Source organism: Lynx canadensis, chromosome X, assembly GCF_007474595.2.
Source record: "Lynx canadensis isolate LIC74 chromosome X, mLynCan4.pri.v2, whole genome shotgun sequence".
Lineage (NCBI taxonomy): Eukaryota > Metazoa > Chordata > Mammalia > Carnivora > Felidae > Lynx > Lynx canadensis.
The window spans coordinates 95,493,515-95,517,329 of NC_044321.2; the positions used below are offsets into that span (position 1 = coordinate 95,493,515).

The 23,815-nt window shown below is 48.2% G+C and overlaps 1 long non-coding RNA gene across 1 annotated transcript in view; it reads right to left on the reverse strand.

Moving 5' to 3' along the window:
- Positions 1-286: 286 nt before the first annotated feature.
- LOC115507533 overlaps positions 287-23,815 on the reverse strand; it is a 42,953-nt gene continuing 19,424 nt past the window's right edge. The window contains exons 3-4 of the long non-coding RNA XR_003966691.2: positions 2,181-3,040; positions 287-1,114 (exon numbers count right to left, since the gene is read on the reverse strand). This is a non-coding gene — a long non-coding RNA (uncharacterized LOC115507533). The remainder of the gene's footprint in view (positions 1,115-2,180; positions 3,041-23,815) is intronic.

Consider the following 23,815-nt stretch of genomic DNA (forward strand, 5'->3'; position numbering starts at 1 on the left):
CACTGTGGGACTTGAACTCACAACCCCAAGATCAAGAGGCCTGTGCTCCTCTGACGGAGCCAGCCAGGCGCCCCTCCTCTCCTTTGATCTCTCTCCTCACTTGCCTCTGTTTTGTCCCCACCCCCCCCCTTGCAGGCCCCGAGTTGTAGTGACTCTGTTTCCAAATAAATTCATTTCACTGGTATAAAAGGTAACTGTTTCCTTTGAAGGTCGACATCCTTCAGAGGCGAATCCGTGGCAAGTTTTGTCTGTTCACACACACACACACACACACACACACACCATGTTTTAATCAGTGTTTTTGTGTCTTATTTGCATTGGTGCATCCACACCACACAGCAGCACCAGGACGGCACCAAAATGCTTACCAACAGCGTTCGTGTCCATGATCTCGTCTGAGCCCCACAAAAGGCCTATGAGGCAATAAAAATAGTTCCTTTCGTGTCCATTTTTTTTTTTTTTTCAGATGAGAAAACAGAGGCTCCGAGAGGTTAAGGAATCGCCCCAGGTCACACAGCTGGTGACGGGCAGACAGCCCCAGGGCTGCGATCACAAGGAGTTCTTAGCCTCTCTCCCCGGCTGCCCGTTTTGAGCCAGTCTTCGAAGTACGAGGAATGTGGGTAGCAAGTTCCTGAGACACGTCCACTCACAAGTTTGGAGAGCAACGTCTCTGTGGGGACTGGCGGCTGCTTCTCTCTCAGCAGTGATCCAGGCCAGCCCTTGGCAGGACTCCCTCCCTAGAGCTGGCTTCAGAGCCGTCCAGCTGGCAGCCAGCCAGGCTCACAGAGAGGACCCGATTGGAGTCAAGACCCCTGTGAAGGGCGCTGTCGGCACACGGGGTCCAGCAAGCTCGGGAGGGACAGACGGCACAGGCGAGGGCTGCCTCGAGAAGCACGAGAATCCTCCACGGGCCGCTGTGCAGGGGTGGGCAAGGAGGGGAGTGGAAGAGTGCCTGGGGGGCAGCGGCCGTTGAGTTGAGGCTGTATCAGGATGGCAGTTCGAGGTGCTGGTTGAAGGAAGGAAGTGACAAGCCGAGCTGAGTGGGAGGAGTGGGTAGGAGGGCAGTCCAGGCTCTGGAGAAAAGAGCATGTGAACCTTCCTCTTTGACATTGAACTGAGCAGAAAAATGTCACTTTAGGGCCCGGAAATGGCCGAAGGGGCGCAATACTGATTCCCACCGCAGCCTCCTCCCCTCTCGGGAGCTGGGGCCGTAGGGCACGGTGGTGAGACTCGTGCCGTCCCAACCTGGTGACACATAGACTTGGCACTCGGTGTTCAGTCACCGAAGTCAAGATCAGGAGCCCCGAAGTCCCGTCCCTGGAGGAGCTGCGTGGCCCAGATGCTTCAGGGGGCCAGACGAAGGACAGGGCCAGGTGCGGGGCACCTGTTACAGCCCGTCAGGCAGGAAGCAGGGGGAGAGGGGCGGGCTCGATCCTGCTCCCTGAATGACAGCTGAAGAAAGCCAGCCCCAGGGAGAGGACAGAGGAGCCCGTGGTCCGCCAGGGAGGTCAGGGCTGAACCGGGATCATAAAACAAAACGAAATCCGGCCCCCATTAACTGGAGGCTCGCCATGCCACCCACCTACAGTGCTGTTATAAGCATGAAATACAATAAACTATGATATCAATAACAGTAAGAATAACCACCTCCTTGCATTGAACACCTGCTATGTGCCAGACATTGTCCTAAGCGCTTTTACAGGCAAGAAAAGAACTCCTTTGATAGTCACCACCACCTTGAAAGTAGATTTTATCACTGGTATCACCCTCCGTCTATAAACGGGGAAACTCATTCGTGTAACATGAGACAGAGGGCCCGGTTTTTGCAAAGAGCCCAAGGGTTCCTGGATGGCTCCTGGATGGGGGCTGGGCGGAAAGACCAAGCCATAATTAGAAGCTTGGAATTTTCAGCCCACTACCACCCCACCCCCCATCCTCCAGAGAGAAACAGGGTTAATAAGTAATGATGCCTGCACGAGGCAGCCTCCGTGAAATCCCAGTAGTAGGGGGTTTCGAGAGCTTCCTGGTGGTGAACACATCCACACCAGCAGAGTGACACATCCCAGCCAGCTTCAAGGGGACAGAAGCTCCTGTACTCAGGACCCTCCCAGTTCTCCCCGTATGGATCTCTGTCCATCTGGCTGTTCACCTTGTTAAACAACAAAATTTCAACAGAGTACCTTTAAAGATCAAATCGGGTTTCTTCAATGATATATGAATCAGGCAGCATCCCATCTGAAGGATAGAAAGGAGCTCCAAGGATCTGTACAAAACGGAAGGCTTTTTCAGGCAGGAAGGGAAAGAGATCAGGAAAGGGCAGAGTGCCTCGCCTTTCTTTGGGGGGCAGAAAGGATTTCTGTGGCAGATTACCTCCCTAGTGCTAACCAGGTAGTTCCAGATGGACTGGTTAAAAGTCACGTTCCTGGGAGACACTGATTCTGTAACTAGGTCAGGTATTAAGTCTTGGTTTGCTGACATGGGGATTAGCACAAGTGACTCCATTTGGGGCCTGCTGTCTCCTTGTGAACAATCCATATCCTCCATCATATCCTTTCACAGACTAGTAAACATAAATGTTTCCCTGAGCTCCTGTAGCAAATTAATCTAACCCAAAGACGTTGTTACCTGTGATCTATAGCCAGTTGGTCAGAAGCACAGGTAACAACCTTGCATCACAGACTGACATCTGAAGTGTGTGTGTGTGTGTGTGTGTGTGTGTGCGCGCGCGCGCCCGCGCGTGGGGTGCGGCCTTGTGGGACCCGGCCCTTAACCTCTGGGATCTGACGCTATCTCCAGATAGATATTGTCAGAATTGAATTAGATTGTAGGACCCCCAGCTGGTGTCACAGAGAATTGCTCGATGTGCAGGAAAACGTCCACACATCTGGTGACCGGAAGGGAAGTGTTTTGTGCGAGCAGCAAAGGAGACTCACAGGGAAGAAACACAAGGCAGGGGAAGAACTGGGTTTTTCCCTTCGTACCGTGGAGGGAGGAAAAATAATTTTCCCTCTACTCTTCTGCATACATGGCTCAGACGCCCCTGTAATAAAAAGACAAAACAAGCAAAAGTTTATTAACATGTATCCCTCCTGTGTATGTGGGACAGACCCAGGAAAACTGAGTAAGTCCCCCAAATGGCCCAAACCACCGCCTTAAATAACTCCAGTTAAAGACAAAAGATGTTGGGCTGGGGGGACAGAGGGGAGTAGCTACAGAGGGAATAACCCTAGTCCCTTTTCCTTCTGTAGAGACGGAACGGTGTTTTGACAGTGGAGATTTGCAAGAGGATGTCACCTACCTCCATTTTGACCTCAGTCAGTACTCCTTAACTGATTAAATTCTTTCCGGCTTATCCCTTAGCTCAGGCAAACCACCCCGTGGGCAGAGCATCCCCTGATGGGAACTGAAACTACCCCCTCAAGCAGCGAGGGCTGCCCCGAGCCACCAAGACCCCCACCAGTCACTGACCCTGAGACGGTGATGGACCTGACCTTTCTTGCCCACCTGCACATACCCACTGACCTTCGTCCCACATTTTCCTTATATGAACCTGGAAGGATTTTCAGCACTTCGGAGACAGTCCTTGAGTCACTGTCACCCTGGTGTTTGCCTCACTGAAATAAATTCCTTTCTCGTCTCCCCACCACTCCTTGCTCTGCCTTTGGATTTCGGAGCGGCCGAGCCTGGTCTGTTTGGGACCCCCGGAGCCAGGTGGTCTCGTACTCCTGAGCCCCGGTTACAAAGAGCTAAGGGGCCTGCTCCTGAGTGATCTTGCCCCACTGATGAGAACAAGAGGCGGGGGACATGTCGCCAGAGGCTAGAAGCCCCATCCTGTCGGATCTGTTGTCTTCAGGCAGCAGAATGGAGCCTCCCCCACGCTGGGCCTGGGGCGGGGGTGGGCGAGAATGCTTGAGAAAGACTCCCTGTAGGTTTGCTATTTGTTAACTCCAATCTGTGTGATGGTGTTATTCCAATCCCTTAGTCAAGTGAGAAGGACGTGGCTCCTTCCATGTCTACAAGGACAGATTCCCAGGACAAGTCTTAGGAGGCCTAAGGCAGCCTTGCCCAGGATATCAGCCCACAGGGACACTGTTTCTATAGCTGGGGAATCCACACCTTCCATCCCACAGAGGCCTGGCTGAGCAGCTGGGGGGCCTTGGCTCCCCCAATAAGAAGTCAACTCTGTGAGGCAAAATGCTCTATTTCTCTATTCCCAGCTCTTAAAACAACCCAACAAGGGGCGCTTTGGCGTCTCAGTCGGTTAAGCATCTGACTCTTGATTTCGGTTCAGGTCATGATCCCGGGGTCATGGGATCGAGCCCAGTGTTGGGCTCCGCACTGAGTGTGGAGCCTGCTTGGGATTCTTTCTCTCTCTCTCTCTCTCTCCCTCTGACCCTCTCTCCAGCTCTGTCTGTCTGTCTGTCTGTCTCTCTCTCTCTCAAACAAACAATAAAAACAACCCAACAAAGGGTAGGTGCTACATAAACATCATGTGTCAAGTGCACGGGGTTGGGGGAGGGGTGGGAGCAGGAAGGGGCGCAGTCCTGGAGGCCATCCGCAGATGGGAACCCTAAGAATGGCTTTTGGCACTTAGATGAGTCCTTCAAACCTCTTCTGTTTACTCCCTGGAAGCCGTTGCCACATTATCATTTTTAATGGATTTCATTTTTATTTCTTTTAAATCCCACAAAAGTGATACAGGAATACGGTTTCCTTGGGGGAAAAAAGGCAAACATTACACATACGACTAAAGTCTTCCTTGACACCCCTTCCCCATCCCCCCCGCCCACTGGGAAGTAACCCTAGTTATCACCGGGCTGCCTTGGCTTTGGTGTGATCCTTCCCAAGACAGCTCCGTGCATTTGCATCCATTTGCATGCATATATGCAGAATAGAATGGTGCCTAGTGGGTGTTCTTTTACATAAATTAGATCACACTATTCTTGTTGCCCTGCAACTTGCGTTTGTCACTTACCAGTCCGTCTGGGAGGTTACCAAACATTTATTGAGCACTTACCTGTGCCGGGCACCGTCATAGGAGCTGGAGAGACCTCACCACACAAAAATTCCTGCCCTCCTGGAGCTTCCTTTCTAATGGTCAATGATAACCATATTCAGTGAATAAAACATATCGTGTGCTGCGTGGTAACGAGTCCTAAGGAAAAAATAAAGCAGGGAAGGGAAAGGGGGAGGGAGGAGATGGTGGAGGGGGGGAGAGGGGGCTGCCTTTCTAAGTAGGATGGTCAGGAAAGGCGTCACCAAGAAGATCTCAAGGCGGTGGGTGAGCAAGCAAGCAGACCAGATATCTGCAGAAAAGAGCCGGAATGGGAAGCACCCCCGGATAGGTCATACTGAGCTGTAGGCTTCCGGGTCCTAGAGCACCCAGCAGGCATTTGACCCCGAACCTTCCACTGTCCTGCCAGGGCCAGGCAGGGTTGTTTTCCTTCAAGGGGTTGACAACCTCTGGCGTGCATGCCAAAGTAGGCTTGCAAATCCATTAGCACTGGCACTGGGACCAGCTGCAAAGCTCTCTCCCTCTCCCTTCCCTTGCTGTTTGTGGGCACCGCTAGGCATTCACTGGGGGAGCTGGCCCAGGGACAGGGTCTTGTCTTAAGAGCCTGTGCTGAGCTCGAGGCTTTTGGATACATGTGGAAGATAGAGCTGCCAGGATTTGCTGATGAATTGGATGAATTGCACCCCACAGGTGCAAGCTGACCCCAAGGTTTTTTAGCCTGAGTGACTGAAAGCACCGAGTTGCCTTTTGTGCAATGAGGAAGGTAGTGGGAGGAGTGGCTTTGTCCCGTGTTGAGCCTGCTGAATAAAACGCGGCAGTTAAACATCCAGGCGGTGATGTCAAGGTTGATTGAACAGGTGTGGAATTCAAGACAGAGGTCCCGGCTGGAGATGTGAACATGGGGGCTGTCCTGTAAATAGAGGCAAGAGCCCTGTCCAGTATGTATGTATATATATATATTTTTTTAATTTTTTTAACGTTTGTTTATTATTGAGAGATGGAGAGACACAGAGCATGAGCAGGGGAGGGGCAGAGAGAAGGAGAGACACAGAATCCGAAGCAGGCTCCAGGCCCTGAGCCGTCAGCACAGAGCCGGACACGGGGCTCGAACTCACAAACTACGAGATCATGACCCGAGCCGCAATCGGTAGCTTAACCAACTGAGCCACCCAGGCGCCCCGCTGTCCAGTATATATTTAAAGCCATGGTCGGCATGCGACCACTAGGAAACACTAGGGAAGAAAAGAGATCTGGGGTGCCTGGGTGGCTCGGTCCGTTAAGCGTCCGACTCTTGGTTTTGGCTTAGGTCATGATCTCACAGTTTGTGAGTTCAAGCCCCGTATCGGGCTCTGCGCTGACAGTGCAGAGCCTGCTTGGGATTCTCTCTCTCCCTCAACAAATAAACAGTTTTGAAAAAGAAAAAGAGGGGCGCCTGGGTGGCGCAGTCGGTTAAGCATCCGACTTCAGCCAGGTCACGATCTCGCGGTCTGTGAGTTCGAGCCCCGCGTCGGGCTCTGGGCTGATGGCTCAGAGCCTGGAGCCTGTTTCCGATTCTGTGTCTCCCTCTCTCTCTGCCCCTCCCCTGTTCATGCTCTGTCTCTCTCTGTCCCAAAAATAAATAAAAAATGTTGAAAAAAAATTTTAAAAAAAGAAAAAGAAAAAGAAAAAAGAAAAGCCAGGAGACTGTGGTGTCCTGGAGGGAAGGAGAGGTCAACTTTATTGATCATGAGGAGGGGACAAGTCAGGGAAGATGGGGAAAACTGATCCTTGGGTCTGGCGGCATGTAAATTGTCAATGACTGCACAGGAAAAACCCTCGGTTTTCTTCCTTCCTATGTAGGGAAAAACCCAGTTCTCCCCTGTGTGCCTCCTGTACCTTCACAGACAACACTTCACTTCTGACACTTCTGGTCACCAAATGCCTTTCCCCACACCAACACACAATTCAAGGACACCAGCAGGGGGTCCAAGACTTCTACTCAATTCTGATAGTATTTACCTAGAAATGGCATGAGATTCCACAGGTTAACAGCGTAGGCCCAGAAGACTGCCCCCCAACTCCAGGTGCCAGTCACAAGCCCAGGCTATCCCCTGTATTCCTGACCTACCGGCTATGGATTGGAAGTTCCAATAACCTCTCCCCCGTCTTGGGTTCGATTAATGTGCTAGGGCAGCAAACAGGACTCAGGGAAACACGTTTACCAGTTTATTGAAGGATATGATAAGGGATCCAGATGAACAGTCAGATGGAAAGATACATACTACGACTGGGATTTTACGGAGACTTCATCATGCAGGCATGACCAATTATTAGCTCCGTTCCCAGCCCCTGTGCCCGCTCTGGAGGATGGGGTTGAAGCTGAAAATCCCAAGCTACTAATCACGGCTTGGGCTTTCTGATGACCAGCCCCCACCCAAGAGCCACGCAGGACCCCATCCATGCAGAGTCACTCCAACAGCACAAAAGATGCTCTTAGTGCTCCTATATTAGGAAATCACAAGGGTTTTAGGAGTTCGGTGCCAGGAACTGGGGGCAGAGACCAATATATATTTTGTCTATTAACTCCCAAGGATCTTAGTGTACCAGGGTGGCTCAATCGGTTGGGCTTCCGACTTTGGTCAGCTCATGAGTTCTAGCCCCACATCGAGCTCCCTTTGGATCCTCTGCACCCCGCTCTCTGCCCCTCCCTCACTCACACTCTGTCTCAAAAATTTTAAAAACATTAAAAAAAAAATTCACAGTGATCTTAAGAAGAACTACCTTGGTGGAGTGGTGGGGGCAAAGGCCAGATTGGAGTATGTAAAAGAGAGGGTTTGGGGAGAAAGACAGCAAATGCAGGCAGCTCTTTTGAATGGTTTAGAAAAAGGGAGGGAGAGAAACGAGGCAATCGAGGCGAGGCAATCGCTAGAGGAAATCGTTTTTTTCTTCACTTGGAGAATAAACAGCCTATTGGTGTGCAAATAGAAAAGACCCAGGAGAGGAGGAAAAATTGATGATGCAGGAGCAAGGGGCCAACTGCTATCCAGTGCAGAAGGGGAACACGCACAATCCCTTATGGTAACAGCACTGTGCGGAAACTCAGTATAGAATCTTTAACCCTAAAGGTTGGAAAAGACCTGAGAAGTGATGCACTCCAGCTTTCTTCTGTATGCAGGAATTCCCCCATGAAGCCTCCCAGAAAATCCTGGTCTGGCCTCTGCTTGAACGTCTCCGATGATGATGAACTGGCTCCTTCTCAAAGCAGCCATTTGCACGTTAAGCCCCCTCTGTCGGTTAGGTAGCTCTTCGGAATTGTATTGCGCCAAAATCGGCCTCTCCGTCAATTTCACCCACTGGCCCGCCCCCTGTGATCCGGCGCCACGGACACGCACAGTGATATACACTGCCACGAATATTTCAGATTCCAAGCACTCTTTTCATAGACCGCCTCTCACGGAATCCTCACAACAGCACAGTGAGGAAGGTATTAGCCTCCTCCTCGCACCAATGGGGAAACCGAGGCTCAGGGAGATTCAGTGACTTACCAAAGGGAGCAGGCTTGGTAAGTTGCAAAGCCGTGGATTCAGCTGGGGGGGAGGGGAGGGTTCTGAGTCCAAAGCCCACTCCCTACTCCATCTCTCCCACGGACCAGCCCTTCAGTATTTTAAAGGCAGCTGTCATGTTCCCCCATGAGCCTTCTCCTCCTTCAGCCAAACATTCTCAATTTCTTTCAACCATTTCTCATCGGGAGTCCCTTCACTCCTGGCCACTCCCACTAATGGTCTCCCAAATCTGAGTACAATATTCCAGGTGGGGTCTGGCCTGCCCCATGTGGAGCAAGCTTCTTCTGCCCCACCCCCTTTGCTGTGGCTACTGTCCCGCTGTTCCTGCAGCCGGGAATCAGATTCCTGCCTTGGTAACGACGCCTCGTCAATCTGGTGTCTTACTCATTTTTCACTCATAAATAGGAATAATTTGCATATGTGTTTGGTCTGTTTTGTTCCTTTACAAAATCTTCAGTCCCCAGGAGCCCTGAAAAACAAGTGTTACATGAGCACAGAAGGAGATGCCCCGACACTTAATTATACTTTGAAATGTGTGAAGTGTGAAACCGACCCTACCCACTTGCTACATGACGCATGTGGGTCCTATCTGTCTTTGGAAGGAGTGTGTCCTCCCCCTGGATCTCGATGAATGAAACCATGTCGAGCTGTTGCCTCCCGTGTGGATTTCCAGCAGCTCTGAGCGTCTGGCAGGGAGGAAACAAACCAAGTGACTATTCTTCCCAGCCCGCTCTTGCCAAACTGGCTGCCAGGGGACCCTAGGAACACAACCCCTGATGATGCCAGCTGGCCAAACTTTCTCATGCCTTAAGGAAGCAGCCAAACTCCCCGAGGAATGGGAAGCACCCCCGGATAGGTCATACTGAGCTGTAGGCTTCCGGGTCCTAGAGCACCCAGCAGGCATTTGACCCCGAAACTTCCACTGTCCTGCCAGGGCCAGGCAGGGTTGTTTTCCTTCAAGGGGTTGACAACCTCTGGCGTGCATGCCAAAGTAGGCTTGCAAATCCATTAGCACTGGCACTGGGACCAGCTGCAAAGCTCTCTCCCTCTCCCTTCCCTTGCTGTTTGTGGGCACCGCTAGGCATTCACTGGGGGAGCTGGCCCAGGGACAGGGTCTTGTCTTAAGAGCCTGTGCTGAGCTCGAGGCCCTCCTTGCCCCCTCTACCAACCCGAACCACACCCCAGCGCATCAGACAGAAAGATCATGCTCTTAGCGGACCAATTGTGAGAAACTGTCCACACCTGCCCTAACTGATAGGTGAAAACAGAGTGTGGTTCGCTTCCAGAGCCACAGAATGCACAGGTGAGCGCCACGGTCTCCATGCCACCAAAGGCACAGAGCCTGTTTCTTAACCTCAAGAGCCAGAACAGATGACAACGAAGCATGATACAAAATAAACCCAGGGGCACCTGGGTTGGTTTAAGCGTCTGACTCTTGGTATCGGCTGAGGTCATGATCTCACGGTTAGTGAGATCGAGCCCTGCATCGGGCTCTGCACTGTAAGCGTGGAGCATACTCAGGATTCATTCTCTCTCTCTCTCTCTCTCTCTCTCTCTCCCTCTCTCTCTCTCTCTCAAAATAAATAAACTTAAAAAAATAATCAACATGATCCCTTGAGCCCATAGCCCCTTCCAGCCTCTACTATGGGGCGCCTGGGTGGCTCAGTAGGTTAAGCATCTGACTCTTGGTCTTGGCTCCAGTCATGATCTCCCGGTTCATGAGTTTGAGCCCCACATCGGGCTCTGCGCTGATGGCACGGAGCCTGCTTGGGATTCTTTCTCTCTTTCTGCCCCTCACCTGCTTGTGCTCTCTCTTGCTCTCTCTCAAAATGAGTGGGTAAACTTTAAAAAAGAATAATACACCCCAAACTGCTTTATGTTGAGATCTCACCAGATTCTGCCCACTTGAGTCAGAACAATGTTCAAGTGAACTCAGCCCTCACAGGGGCCACTGAAACATTTGAGGCCAAGACTTGGGGGCCTTGAGTCATTTTTGAAGATGCCACGAGCCCAAGCAGGGAGCTATTGTCTCTCGTTTACTTCACATAAGAGGCCGCTGTGGTCTCCCAGAGGCGCCGCCATGGAACGTAGGGCTGAGTGTACTTCCAGGAAAGGCCTCCAAGAGGCCTTTTCTCTCCCCTGTTGGGCTCCCCCATGTCTGAGATCCCCACCATTAGAGCCGCTCCTTCACGTTAAGGCACCGAAGGTCCTTTGTGTTGATATGGCAAATATTTCAGAATATAGGCTATTGGCTAAACATCTGCCCCTTGAGCCACACTGCCCGGGTTTGAATCCCAGCACCACCACATACTAGCTGTGCAATCTTGGGTGAGTCACTTAACCTCTTCACTTCTCTGCGCCTCAATTTTCACACGTCGAATGGAGGCAACAATGGGAAGGTCAGTTTGAGGATTCAATGAGCAAATACATGTGAACAGGGGAAGTGCTAGATGTTAACATCATGACGGGCTCAGATTGGGAAGGGCCTTGAATGCCAGGCTAAGGAACAATGCGGGCTCAGGTTCTGCCTGGTTCCCAGAGCCTAGTCCTCCCCAGCCCATGACTGGGGACAGTTTCTGAGGATCATGCAACCCTCCAGCTGTGAGCTCAGCCCTGCCCCAGGCTCTAAGCCAGAGGGACATCAGTGGCCCCAGCTCAGCACTCTGGGGTTCTGCCTGGGGTCACCCTTGCTGCTGGGCCAGTCCTAACTCCGGTGCAGGCTGTAACGGTAGCCTCCGTATCAGTGATACTGGATCTTTAAAGGCAGCGTCATTATCATCTAAAGCCAACCGCCTCATTCTCTTTGGGGAACCCCCAAAAGGAACAGGGTCAGGCCCTTATTGGCTTTCACAAACCCTCAGCATCAGGTTCAACTTGGGAACCTTGATTCGTCGCATCGTTCCCATAATCCACTCTCAAAATGACAGCCCTTGGGCATGGATGGTGCACAGGATTTGTTTACACCAGTGCTTCTCAAACGATCTGTGGTGAAAGATAAGTTATTTATCTTTTTTTTTTTTCATTTCCAATCTGTCACAAGCGGATACTTCTGCAAAATAAAAAAAAAAAAAAAATGAATCATGCGCTTAGACGCCGCAGTGATATCAGATTTCCGTAAATGCTTCTAAGCTCTCAATTTCTGTTCTTACACTGTTGGACTGGCGTCAGTCCACAGACCGCACCATTCTAGGCCTCTCTGGATTTCCATCTGCTCAGTGAGGAGTTGCTGACGGCATGCTTAACGGACTCCCCAAGAAAGGCTGGCTCTGCTGCCATCGTGTCCGTTCCCTGCCCAAAGCAACGATGGAAGGGCGGCCAGCCCCGGTGGATCTACCACTCGCTAGCGGCCATGTGACCTTGGACAAGTCGCTTAGCCTCTCTGAGCCTCTGTGTCTGCATCTGTAAAACGAGTACCTCTCTTGTGAGGCTGTTGTTGGAATTCAATGGGATATAACACATGGAAAGCAGTTGTTACGGTAACCGGCATGTTGCTGACTCTGCGTGCTCACTAAAGCGATATCATCTATGGGGCAGTGAGACTACATACTGGTCAACAGCCCGGGTTTAGGAGTCATTGCACGTTTGGCTTGGAATGCCAGCACGGCCACCTGATCTATTTGTCACCTGTAAATGGAAATGACACCCGGACCTACCTCCTAGGGCTCTGAGGAGGGTTCAGCGCTCAGCTCCGCGTCTTACACGTGGTCAGTGCCCAACCCCCCGGTTGTTAGATTCCAATTCAGCCCACATCCTCTCTCCAATCCTAACCCCTGCTCTGCCATCGACCACCCGGAGGGAAACGTGCCCTCAGCTGAGAAAATAAGATTTGGCAGTCACCATTCTGGCATCTGAAACCAGAAACTATGCGTCGCCGAATCAGCCAGAATCTTTCGGTTGTAATTGAGGGAGCATGGGCATTGGAGCCAAACAGACCCGCGTGAATACTGGTTCCATGGCATACTGGCTGTGTTTCCTTGAGTCGGTTGCTTGAGCCGTCAGCACCTCAGCTGTCCCACTTGTAACATGGAACCAAGGCGATGAACCAGTTGTCTCCAGGGTGGGACAGGATGATTCACTGAGGTGTGGGCAGAAAATAGCAGAACTTCTGTTTAAATTTATCTTGTGACAAAATCATAAGAGAAATTCAACTGTAATGTACACACCACACGGGTTGACGCTGGCACCCTCCACCATCCGGCCCCTTTGTAAGATGGTCCCTGATGGATATCCTGACGGAGGAACAAGAATTCCGCGACACAGAAACACTGATGGTGACGCCGGCCCCCTTTCGTTTTATTTTCAGCTTATTGCAAAGTTCTGCAATTTCTGCTGTGAATTTACAGATTATATCATCTGGTTTTAACTAAACCGGTCCTCCCCAAATGGAAAAGTGGCTTGAAAAGATTCCTACAAAACCGCAGCCTGAATGAAGATAATATAAAGAACAGAAGTACAAATGGGCAAAGGAAAATGGCAGAACTAATTCATCTTCCCTCCTCGCGTGACCCTCTCATCCGGCCCCGTCGCAGAGTAACTGCAACAACACGTTGGTTCTGATAAGAAATCAGCCAAAAGTATCAATTTCTTGATCTGGCTGCCGGCGGTAAATTTGTCAAGCTGTACGTCCTACTTGTTTCCCGTTTACATTAAAAAACTGGGCATCCACAACAAAGTTAAACCTCTACTACTTTTCCGGCAATGTTTAACATCACGTGAGTTTCAACACAGCACGCTGTTAAGTCTCACTAAATGTAAAGATACATGTTTAGAAGCTGCGTTTGGAGTTTCTTGTTAAATAATGAGAGACAAAAGTTCGCAGATCCTTTTGGTTTTGAAAACACTTGTTTTTGCGGTCCTGGTAAGAACTGGTCAAAACAAATCCACGTGAAATAACACAGTGACAAAGTAAGATTCATTGTTTTGTCAGCAAATACTATCGGAAGGCATCTAGAGGCCATTGCTGAAGAGTTGAACAAAGTGTTAGGATAAATGATAGTGTGGGGAGCTTGCTGTACAGCTGGATAAAATGTTTCTAACATTTGAAGCTTTGTATTTACAACGCTTTTGTTACAGCTAGATTCTGTTTCATCAATGAAATCCACAAAGAATTACTTTTTTGCCACTGCTAAAGAAAGATATAAAGAGGAAGATGTAGTCTGAACCAAAAAATGACCACTTTACTTCTTTTATTTGATTATTTAAAAAAAAAATTTTTTAAGTAGGCTCCACGCCCAATGTGGGGCTTGAAACTCATAACCCTGAGATCAAGAGTCTCATGCTCTCCTGACTGAGCTGGTCAGGTGCCCCCTAATTTTTCAAAATATCTTATAGAGGGGCGCCTGGGTGGCTCAGCCAGTTAAGTGACCGACTTCAGCTCAGGTCATGATCTCCCAGCTCGTGAGTTCGAGCCCCGCATCGGGCTCTGTGCTGACAGCTCAGAGCCTGGGGCCTGCTTTGAATTCTGTGTCTCTCTCTCTCTATGCTTCTCCCCCGCTCATGCTCTGTCTCTGTCTCCTTCAAAAATATTTTAGTATATGTGCTGCCGAAGCGAGCACTGTCTCCTTCAAAAATAAATAAAAACATTAAAAAAAAAAAAGGATAGTACAGAGACAAAGTCCTTTAACGAGTTTTCAATCTAAAAGATAAGCTTTCCTTTCACACAAAGATACGTGTTTCAAATTTACTGACTTCTTCCATGGTGTCCTATAGCAGTCAGTGAACCTTTAAAACAATTATAAGCACTCTCAATCTAGCTACTCAAGGTTAAATTGTTATTTTAACAATGAGTGAGAAAATAACTGCTTTGGAAGGAAGCTCAGGACATGGAGAGGACATTTGGAAAACAACTACATGTGTTTTCACTGTTATGTCATTTTATTGCCAAAAATGATGTGAGTTGCATACCTAGAAAACCTCTCATATCTGCACACTTAAAAACCTAGGACTGACGTTTTCTGCCCTGGCTTAAAATCTTCCAAATGTAGAGTTTTTGTGGGTTTTGAAGACATTTGTTAAAAACACAAAAGTGCAACGGGCGCTGATTGGTTGGTAAGAACAAACGATCGACATCAGGAAACGTGTCCGTTTACCAGGTGAATTTCATCGAAAACCATTGAGTAATCGGTGGGTGGAATTGAAAAATGGAATCATGACGTAGTGAGCCAGCCAGTGGAGTTGTCTTCTGTTGAGGGCTGTGTGTCTTTTTGAGACATCATTCTCATCTATGACAGCCCCTGAAACCAAGTGCTGAAATAAACCAAGCTCAGAACCACATCTTTGCAGAGGCTCGTGGCCGGCTCAGCCAGAAGAGCATGTGACTCTTGCTCTCAGGGTCATGCGTTCAAACCCCATGTTGGGTGTGGAGATTACTTAAAAAAATAATAAAGGGGTGCCTGTGTGTCTCAGTTGGTTAAGTGTTGGACTCTTGATCTCAGCTCAGGTCTTGATCTCAGGTCTTGATCTTAGGGTCGGGAGTTCAAGCCCCACATTGGGCTTCACATTAGGCATGGAGCCTGCTTTACAAAAATAATAATGAAATAAAAATAAAAATAAATCTTAGGGGCGCCTGGGTGGCTCAGTCAGTTGAGCTCCCGACTTGGCTCAGGTCATGATGTCATGGTCTGTGAGTTTGAGTCCTGCATCGGGGTCTGTGCTGACAGCTCAGAGCCTGGAGCCTGCTTCAGATTCTGTGTCTCCCTCTCTCTCTGACCCTCCCCCGTTCATGCTCTGTCTCTCTCTGTCTCAAAAATAAATAAACATGTTTTCTGCCCATTTCTTCACTGGATTATTTGTTTTTCAGGTGTGGAGTTTGGTGAGTTCTTTATAGATTTTGGATACTAGCCCTTTGTCTGGTATGTCATTTGCAAATATCTTTTCCCATTCCGTGGGTTGCCTTTTAGTTTTGTTGATTGTTTCCTTTGCAGTGCAGAAGCTTTTTATTTTCATGAGGTCCCAATAGTTCATTTTTGCTTTTAATTCCCTTGCCTTTGGGGATGTGTCAAGTAAGAAATTACTGAGGCTGAGGTCAGAGAGGTTTTTTCCTGCTTTCTCCTCTAAGGTTTTGATGGTTTCCTGTCTCACATTCAGGTCCTTTATCCATTTTGAGTTTATTTTTGTGAATGGTGTGAGAAAGTGGTCTAGTTTCAACCTTCTGCATGTTGCTGTCGAGTTCTCCCAGCACCATTTGTTAAAGAGACTGTCTTTTTTCCATTGGATATTCTTTCCTGCTTTGTCAAAGATGAGTTGGCCATACCTTTGTGGGTCCAATTCTGGAGTCTCTATTCTATTCCACTGGTCTATGTGTCTGTTTTTGTGCCAATACCATGCTGTCTCGATGATTACAGCTTTGTAGTAGAGGTTAATGTCTGGGATTGTGATACCTCCCGCTTTGGTCTTCTTCTTCAAAATTACTTTGGCTATTCGGGGTCTTTTGTGGTTCCGTGCAAATTTTAGGATTGCTTGTTCTAGCTTTGAGAAGAATGCTGGTGCAATTTTGATTGGGATTGCATTGAATGTGTAGATAGCTTTGGGTAGTATTGACATTTTAACAATATTTATTCTTCCAATCCATGAGCACAGAATTTTTTTCCATTTCTTTGTATCTTCTTCAATTTCCTTCATAAGCTTTCTATAGTTTTCAGCATACAGATCTTGTACATCTTTGGTTAGATTTATTCCTAGGTATTTTATGCTTCTTGGTGCAATTGTGAATGGGATCAGTTTCTTTATTTGTCTTTCTGTTGCTTCGTTGTTAGTGTATAAGAATGCAACTGATTTCTGTACATTGATTTTGTATCCTGCGACTTTGCTGAATTCATGTATCAGTTCTAGCAGACATCTGGAAGTTTTCCTTCCCTTTCTATTTTTTGGAACAGCTTGAGAAGGATAGGTATTATCTCTGCTTTAAATGTCTGGTAGAATTCCCCAGGGAAGCCATCTGGTCCTGGACTCTTATTTGTTGGGAGATTTTTGATAACAGATTCAATTTCTTTGCTGGTTATGGGTCTGTTCAAGCTTTCTATTTCTTCCTGTTTGAGTTTTGGAAGTGTGTGGGTGTTTAGGAATTTTTCCATTTCTTCCAGGTTGTCCAGTTTGTTGGCATATAATTTTTCATAGTATTCCCTGATAAGTGCTTGTATTTCTGAGGGGTTGGTTGTAATAATTCCATTTTCATTCATGATTTTATCTATTTGGGTCATCTCCCTTTTCTTTTTGAGAAGACTAGCTTGAAGAAATGGGCAGAAAACATGAATAGACACTTCTCTAAAGAAGACATCCAGATGGCCAACAGGCACATGAAAAGATGCTCAACGTCGCTCCTTATCAGGGAAATACAAATCAAAACCACACTCAGATATCACCTCACGCCAGTCAGAGTGGCTAAAATGAACAAATCAGGAGACTATAGATGCTGGAGAGGATGTGGGGAAACGGGAACCCTCTTGCACTGTTGGTGGGAATGCAAACTGGTGCAGCAGATCTGGAAAACGGTGTGAAGGTTCCTCAAAAAATTAAAAATAGATCTACCTTATGACCCAGCAATAGCACTGCTAGGAATTTACTCAAGGGATACAGGAGTGCTGATGCATAGGGGCACGTGTACCCCAATGTTTATAGTAGGGCTTTCAATGATAGCCAAATCATGGAAAGAGCCTAAATGTCTATCAACTGATGAATGGATAAAGAAGTTGTGGTTTATATATACAATGGAATACTACTTGGCAATGAGAAAGAATGAAATATGGCCATTTGTAGCAACGTGGATGGAGCTGGAGAGTGTTACGCTAAGTGAAATTAGTCATACAGAGAAAGACAGATACCATATTTTTTCACTCTTATGTGGATCTTAAGAAACTTAACAGAAGACCATGGGGGAGGGGAAGAAAAAAAATAAAAAAGAGGTCGGAGATGGAGGGAGCCAAAACATAAGAGACTCTTAAAAACTTAGAACAATCTGAGGGTTGATGGGGGGTGGGAGGGAGTGGAAGGTGGGTGATTGGCATTGAGGAGGGCACCTGTTGGGATGAGCACTGGATGTTGTATGGAAACCAACTTGACAATAAATTTCATATTTAAATACACAAATAAATAAATAAACATTTAAAAAAATTTTTAAATAAATCTTAAAAAAAGAACCACACTTTTGCATAGCTACATTACAGTGTTAACCTGAGGTTTTTAAAAAATGAAGCACATGTTGAGGCGCCTGGGTGGCTCAGTCAGTTAAGCATCCGACTTCAGCTCAGGTCATGATCTCACGGTTCGTGAGTTCCAGCCCCTTATGAGCCCTGCATCAGGCTGTCAGCACAGAGCCTGCTTCACATCCTCTGTCCCCTTCTCTGCCTCTCCCCTGCTTGTGCTGTCTCTCTCTCCCTCCCTCTCAAAAATAAAGGTTAAAAAAATTTTTAATGAAGCATATGCAATCACATTCTCTTCTGAAAAAATGTATTAATGAGAACATTGTAGTGACAATCAAAATCGGTTTTCTACTATAACTAAAATAAAAAGTTTAAACTGGGGCGCCTGGGTGGCGCAGTCGGTTAAGCGTCCGACTTCAGCCAGGTCACGATCTCGCGGTCCGTGAGTTCGAGCCCCGCGTCGGGCTCTGGGCTGATGGCTCAGAGCCTGGAGCCTGTTTCAGATTCTGTGTCTCCCTCTCTCTCTGCCCCTCCCCCGTTCATGCTCTGTCTCTCTCTGTCCCAAAAATAAATAAACGTTGAAAAAAAAAAAAAAAAAAAAAAAAGTTTAAACTATTTGAAATCCATTTATTTCATCCTTGTCTCATCCATGAAAGTGTCCTTTGCGGGGCACCTGGGCAGCTCAGTCAGTTGGGCAACCGACTTCGGCTCAGGTCATGATCTCTCGGTGTGTGGGTTCGAGCCCCATGTCGGGCTCTGTGCTGACAGCTCAGAGCTTGGAGCCTGCTTCGGATTCTGTGTCTCCCTCTCTTTCTCTGTCCCTCCCTCATTTGCTCTCTGTCTCTCTCTCAAAAATAAATAAACTTAAAAAAAAAAAGACACTATCAACAATAGCAGAAGTATGGAAGGAGCCCAAATGTCCATCGATGGATAAATGGATAAAGAAGATGTGGTATATATATATACAGTGGAGTATTACTTGGCCATCAAAAACAATGAAATCTTGCCATTTGCAACTACGTGGATGGAACTAGAGGGTATTATGCTAAGGGAAATTAGTCAGAGAAAGACAAAAATAATATGACTTCACTCATATGAGGACTTTAAGAGACAAAACAGATGAACATAAGGGAAGGGAAGCAAAAATAATATAAAGACAGGGAGGGGGACAAAACATAAGAGACTTTTAAATATGGAGAACAAACAGAGGGTTGCTGGATGGGGTATAGGCGGGGGGAGGGATGGGCTAAATGGGTCAGGGGCACTAAGGAACCTACCCCTGAAATCATTGTTGCACTATATGCTAATTTGGATGTAAATTAAAAAAAATTAATTAAATTAAAAAAAGAAGAAACAGTTAAAAAAAGAGAGAAAATGTCCTTTTTGTGTATGCTTTATAATATACATCATCTATTAGAAGAGTAATGCACATCGTTCTGAAATTACAAAACACTCAAATGTGGAGACTACTGGCTCAAAACACTTCCATTTGAGGGATGTACAACCAAAAAAGTTGGGAGACCACTGCTTTAATGGTATCTACCTTGTCTGAAGCGCCAACAAGATCAGGAGTGTAATGTGCTTGGCACATAATAAGTCCTCAGTCGGTACAGGCTGTAACGGTAGCCTCTGTATCAGTGATGTACGAGAGGGGGTGTAGAATTCGATCGAAGGCGCGAGCCTTGCAGTCAGGCAAAATGGGGTGGGCTCCCCCGACACTAGCCCGGTGAACGTGGCCACATTATCTTCACTGGGCCTCAATTTCTCATTAGTCCCCATTTCTTAGAGTTAATGTAAAGATTAGAGAGAATGCACTTCTTTGGTAACAGCTTTATTGAAAACAGCTTTATTGAAATATAATCCACATACCATGCAATTCACCATTTTATTTTAGTTTAGTTGTTTATTTTTGAGAGAGAGAGAGATAGAGTGCAAGTGGGGGAGGGGCAGAGAGCGAGAGGGAGACACAGAATCTGAAGCGGGCTCCAGGCTCCGAGCTGTCAGCACAGAGCCCGACGCGGAGCTCGAACTCACGGATTGTGAGATCATGACCTGAGCCGAAGTCGGTCGCTCAACTGACTGAGCCACCCAGGCGCCCCGGAATTTATTATGAAGTGTACCCCCGAGTGATTTTTAGCATTATGCAACTATCACCACTATCTAATTCTGGAATATTTTTGACACCCCAAAAGGAAGCCTGTACCAATTAGCAGTTGCTCTCCAATAGCCCTTTCCTGCCCCCACCCCACCCCCCAGCCTAGGCCATCACTAACCTACTTTCTGCCTCTATGGATTTGCCTCTTCTGGATATTTCGTATAAATGGAATCAGACAATATGTGGTCTTTTGTGTCTGGCTCCTTTCACTTACCATAATGTTTTCGAGGTCCCTCCATGTTGTAGCATGTGTCATTATTATTATTTTTTTAACGTTTTTTTATTTATTTTTTGAGACAGAGAGAGACAGAGCATGAACGGGGGAGGGGCAGAGAGAGAGGGAGACACAGAATCGGAAACAGGCTCCAGGCTCTGAGCCATCAGCCCAGAGCCCGACGCGGGGCTCGAACTCACGGACCGCGAGATCGTGACCTGAGCCGAAGTCGGCTGCTTAACCGACTGAGCCACCCAGGCGCCCCGTATGTGTCATTATTTAACGTCTTTTTTTTTTTTTTTTTTTTTTTTTTTTTTTTTTTTTTTTTTTAGCACCGGGTGGGGACAGGCAGAGAGAGGAGAATAGAGGATCGCAAGCGGGTTCTGCACTGACAGCAGCGAGCCTGATGGGGGGCTCGAACTTGAGAATCGCAAGATCACAGCCCGAGCTGAAGTCAGACGCTCCAGCGGCTGAGCCACCCAGGCACCCCTAAATCCTTTTTGTGACCGAATAATATTCCAGTGCACGGATACGCCGTGTTTTGTTTATCCATGCATCTGTTGGCCACGGGGATTATTTCTACCTTTTGGCTGTTGTGAATAGAACTGCTCCGAGCTTTCATGTATGATTATACACGTTTAATACCTGGCAATGGGCCAGCCAGGCACCCAAGTGCTCAGTACCAGCAGGTAGGTGTTATCCTTATCATTAGGGAGTGCTACATTGGGTAATTTGAGGCACAGGGCATCTGGATTAGAAACAGAAGGCAGAAGGCACCACGGACGACATTCACTTACTGCACAGCGTTGCTGACAGCTGACCCGCAGACCGGCTGCACCACGTTTGAGCTGTGTGGCTCTGGGCAGGTCACTTAACCTCTCTCGGCCGTACGTGTGAATTGGTTATAAATACTGTCTTGTCTACCCGCCTCCCAGGCTTGCTGCCTGGGTCAAAGAAATAATGAAAAAACATGAAAGCGCCTTGAAAACCACAAGGGATTATTATTCCAAGCATAACAGACTACAGAAGCCTAGTCCTCTTGAATAAAGTAAGGGAACACCTTATTCTGTTCACCCTCCTCCTTCTCTCTCCAGATTGCTCACATTCTCTTCAAGATGACACCCTGGACTTCTCATCACAGCCCCTGATGCTTCTGCTTCCTTCTCTGCATCTACTTAGGGACCAGGGGTGAGAAACCGGGGTGAAAACTTGAATCCACACCGAGAAAGGACCTGCAACGCCTCTTCCCCGCCCCTCCCCGGTGGAAATCTGTGCGACCTTTCCGATTCTCTCCATCTCTAGTTGGTTAGCGCGCCCTCGTGTGTGTCCGCGCGGTAATACTTCGAGAAAACGTCCGGGATGTGACATTTTCACAGCAGTATCAATATGTGTAATGGAAATTTTTTTTTCTCTCGTCACACTTCAGGGTCCATGCTTGACACGTGGACTTCAGTTAAGCTATTGCAGCCCAAGTCTTAGGAAGCTTCCTATTTGCAATAGGGCCTGGGCCTAAAGATTTCTTTCCGCTCCCTGCATGCCCCTTCCTCCTCAGCCATTTTGAAAAACCCTTGGTCTCATCATTGTTCACAGATCAACTCGGTCTCACCACCTTCTCCTATGCTAAGCTTACCCTGGTCCCAGAGTAAGAGCATAACTTTTTTTCCCCCAAAATGTACATCCCGCGGCGCCTGGGTGGCTCAGTCGGTTGGGCGTTCGACCTCAGCTCAGGTCATGATCCCGCTTTGTGAGTTCGAGCCCCATATCAGGCTCTGTGCTGGCAGCTCGGAGCCTGGAGCCTGCTTCGGATTCTGTGTCTCCCTCTCCCTCTGCCCTTCCCCTGCTCGCACTCTGTCTCTCAAAAATGAATAAAAGCATTTAAAAACAATTTTTTAAAATGTATATCCCCACTTTACTGAAGGACTGGGGGGGGGGGCAGTAAATCCAAAGTAGTAGGAAAGAATTTTTAAAGTGTCATTTGTTCTATCATCTAAGGAAAAGGTAATCAGAATGTTAAACTTTTCACAGGGGTATCCTCAAGTAAAGCCCTGACACGTGGAAAGGGGAAAATGACAACCAGAGACAGGCCTGGCAGTGTGCACCCACACACAAACACACACTCAAGCATACACTCGTGCACGCACGTTTGCACAAGCCACACACTCTTTGGCTCAGTGGGGAAGGAGCTTTCTCTCCTTCACTGAGAATCAGGTGATGATATCAGCACAGGTCTGCGGAAGAAAGGAAACATAGTGTATATTTGGCACTTCTAGAATGTTCTCTGCCCCCTGCCATCCTTCCTGACAGGTCAACCACAGCTGAAAAATGAAGAAACGACCAACGAAATAGGAAGTTCTAATTCAAATGGCCCAGGATCTGTAAACAAACCCGGAGTATTTATTGTATTTTATTGTTTTATCAGAGAGGCTGGTCGAGAAAGACACCAGGCATCGCCATTTGAAATGCAAACACCCGCCCTGAAGGCACCTTTGGGCGGGGAGACTGTTTCCAAGGGCTTGAGGGGGGTCGGCTCCACTCCCTCGGGGGGTGAGCAGTCACCTCAGGTGCCGGGCATCTTCATTTTAGGAGGGTCACTCCTGTCGTTTCTGCGTTCTGCCTCCGCTACCCCACTCCCAGCCCTGAAGTTCCAGGGACCCTCTCTCCTGAACTAGAGGCCATGCGTGGCTCTGGGGAACCATGAAGGCGGCTGGTGACCTAGGGCAGGAAGTACTTGCTAAGTAAAGGTGGAATGAGCTGCCAGGGAGGCACCGTGGGTTCGGTTTCTGGCAACAAGAGCCAACTAAGCAAGGGCACGGGCGTCATGGGTGTGCGGCGCCGGTCAGGTGACCGCCTTTGCAGCCTTTGGACTGTAACCAGAGATATTATTAGTGCCAACGGGGAAGGGGATTGCCCGCTTAGTGGCCAGGAAAATTAATAGCCCGAGCATTCTTCTATCCTGCGTTCTCCATGCTGGCATTTTGATTTAAAAAAATATATATTGCTGCAGCTGTTTGCATATTCTGGAAGTGTGTGTGCATGTGTGTGGTTTGGTGTTTACAAATTTGGGGTTATGGAGGGGAGTTTCCAGAGCAACGGAAGTAACTGCTTGTCAGTCAGGGTTCATTTTGAAAATGAAAGCCTGAAAGCTTGGGGCCCCACTCTGGGCCTGGGCCTGGTCTCTGAGGAGTCAGCAAAGGCCAGGAGGTGGCTTTGGCTGATGGGCTCGGTGCAGCAGCTACTTGATCGCTACTCTATTTTATTTTTTATTTTTTTAAATCTTTTTTTTAACGTTTATTTATTTTTGAGACAGAGAGAGACAGAGCATGAACGGGGGAGGGTCAGAGAGAGAGGGAGACACAGAATCGGAAACAGGCTCCAGGCTCTGAGCGGTCAGCACAGAGCCCGACGCGGGGCTCGAACTCACGGACCGCGAGATCATGACCTGAGCTGAAGTCGGACGCTTAGCCGACTGAGCCACCCAGGCGCCCCGCTACTTTATTTTTTTTTTTTACGAACTGACAAACTCCACCAGTCGGTTTTGGTGTCCTACAGGTGGCAGTCCGAGGCAGGGACGTGGGAGTGGGCACCCCCCCAACGCACACTGCCCCCCTCGGCCTATACACGCAGTCACATTCCCCCCCACCCCCCGGGCTGCCAAACCAGAGCAAGGATAGTATGACACAGCCATCGAAGAGCTGAGAGCGTATTTGGCATGTCAGAGCACAGGGAGGGAAGCACCACAAGGCAGTCAGCACT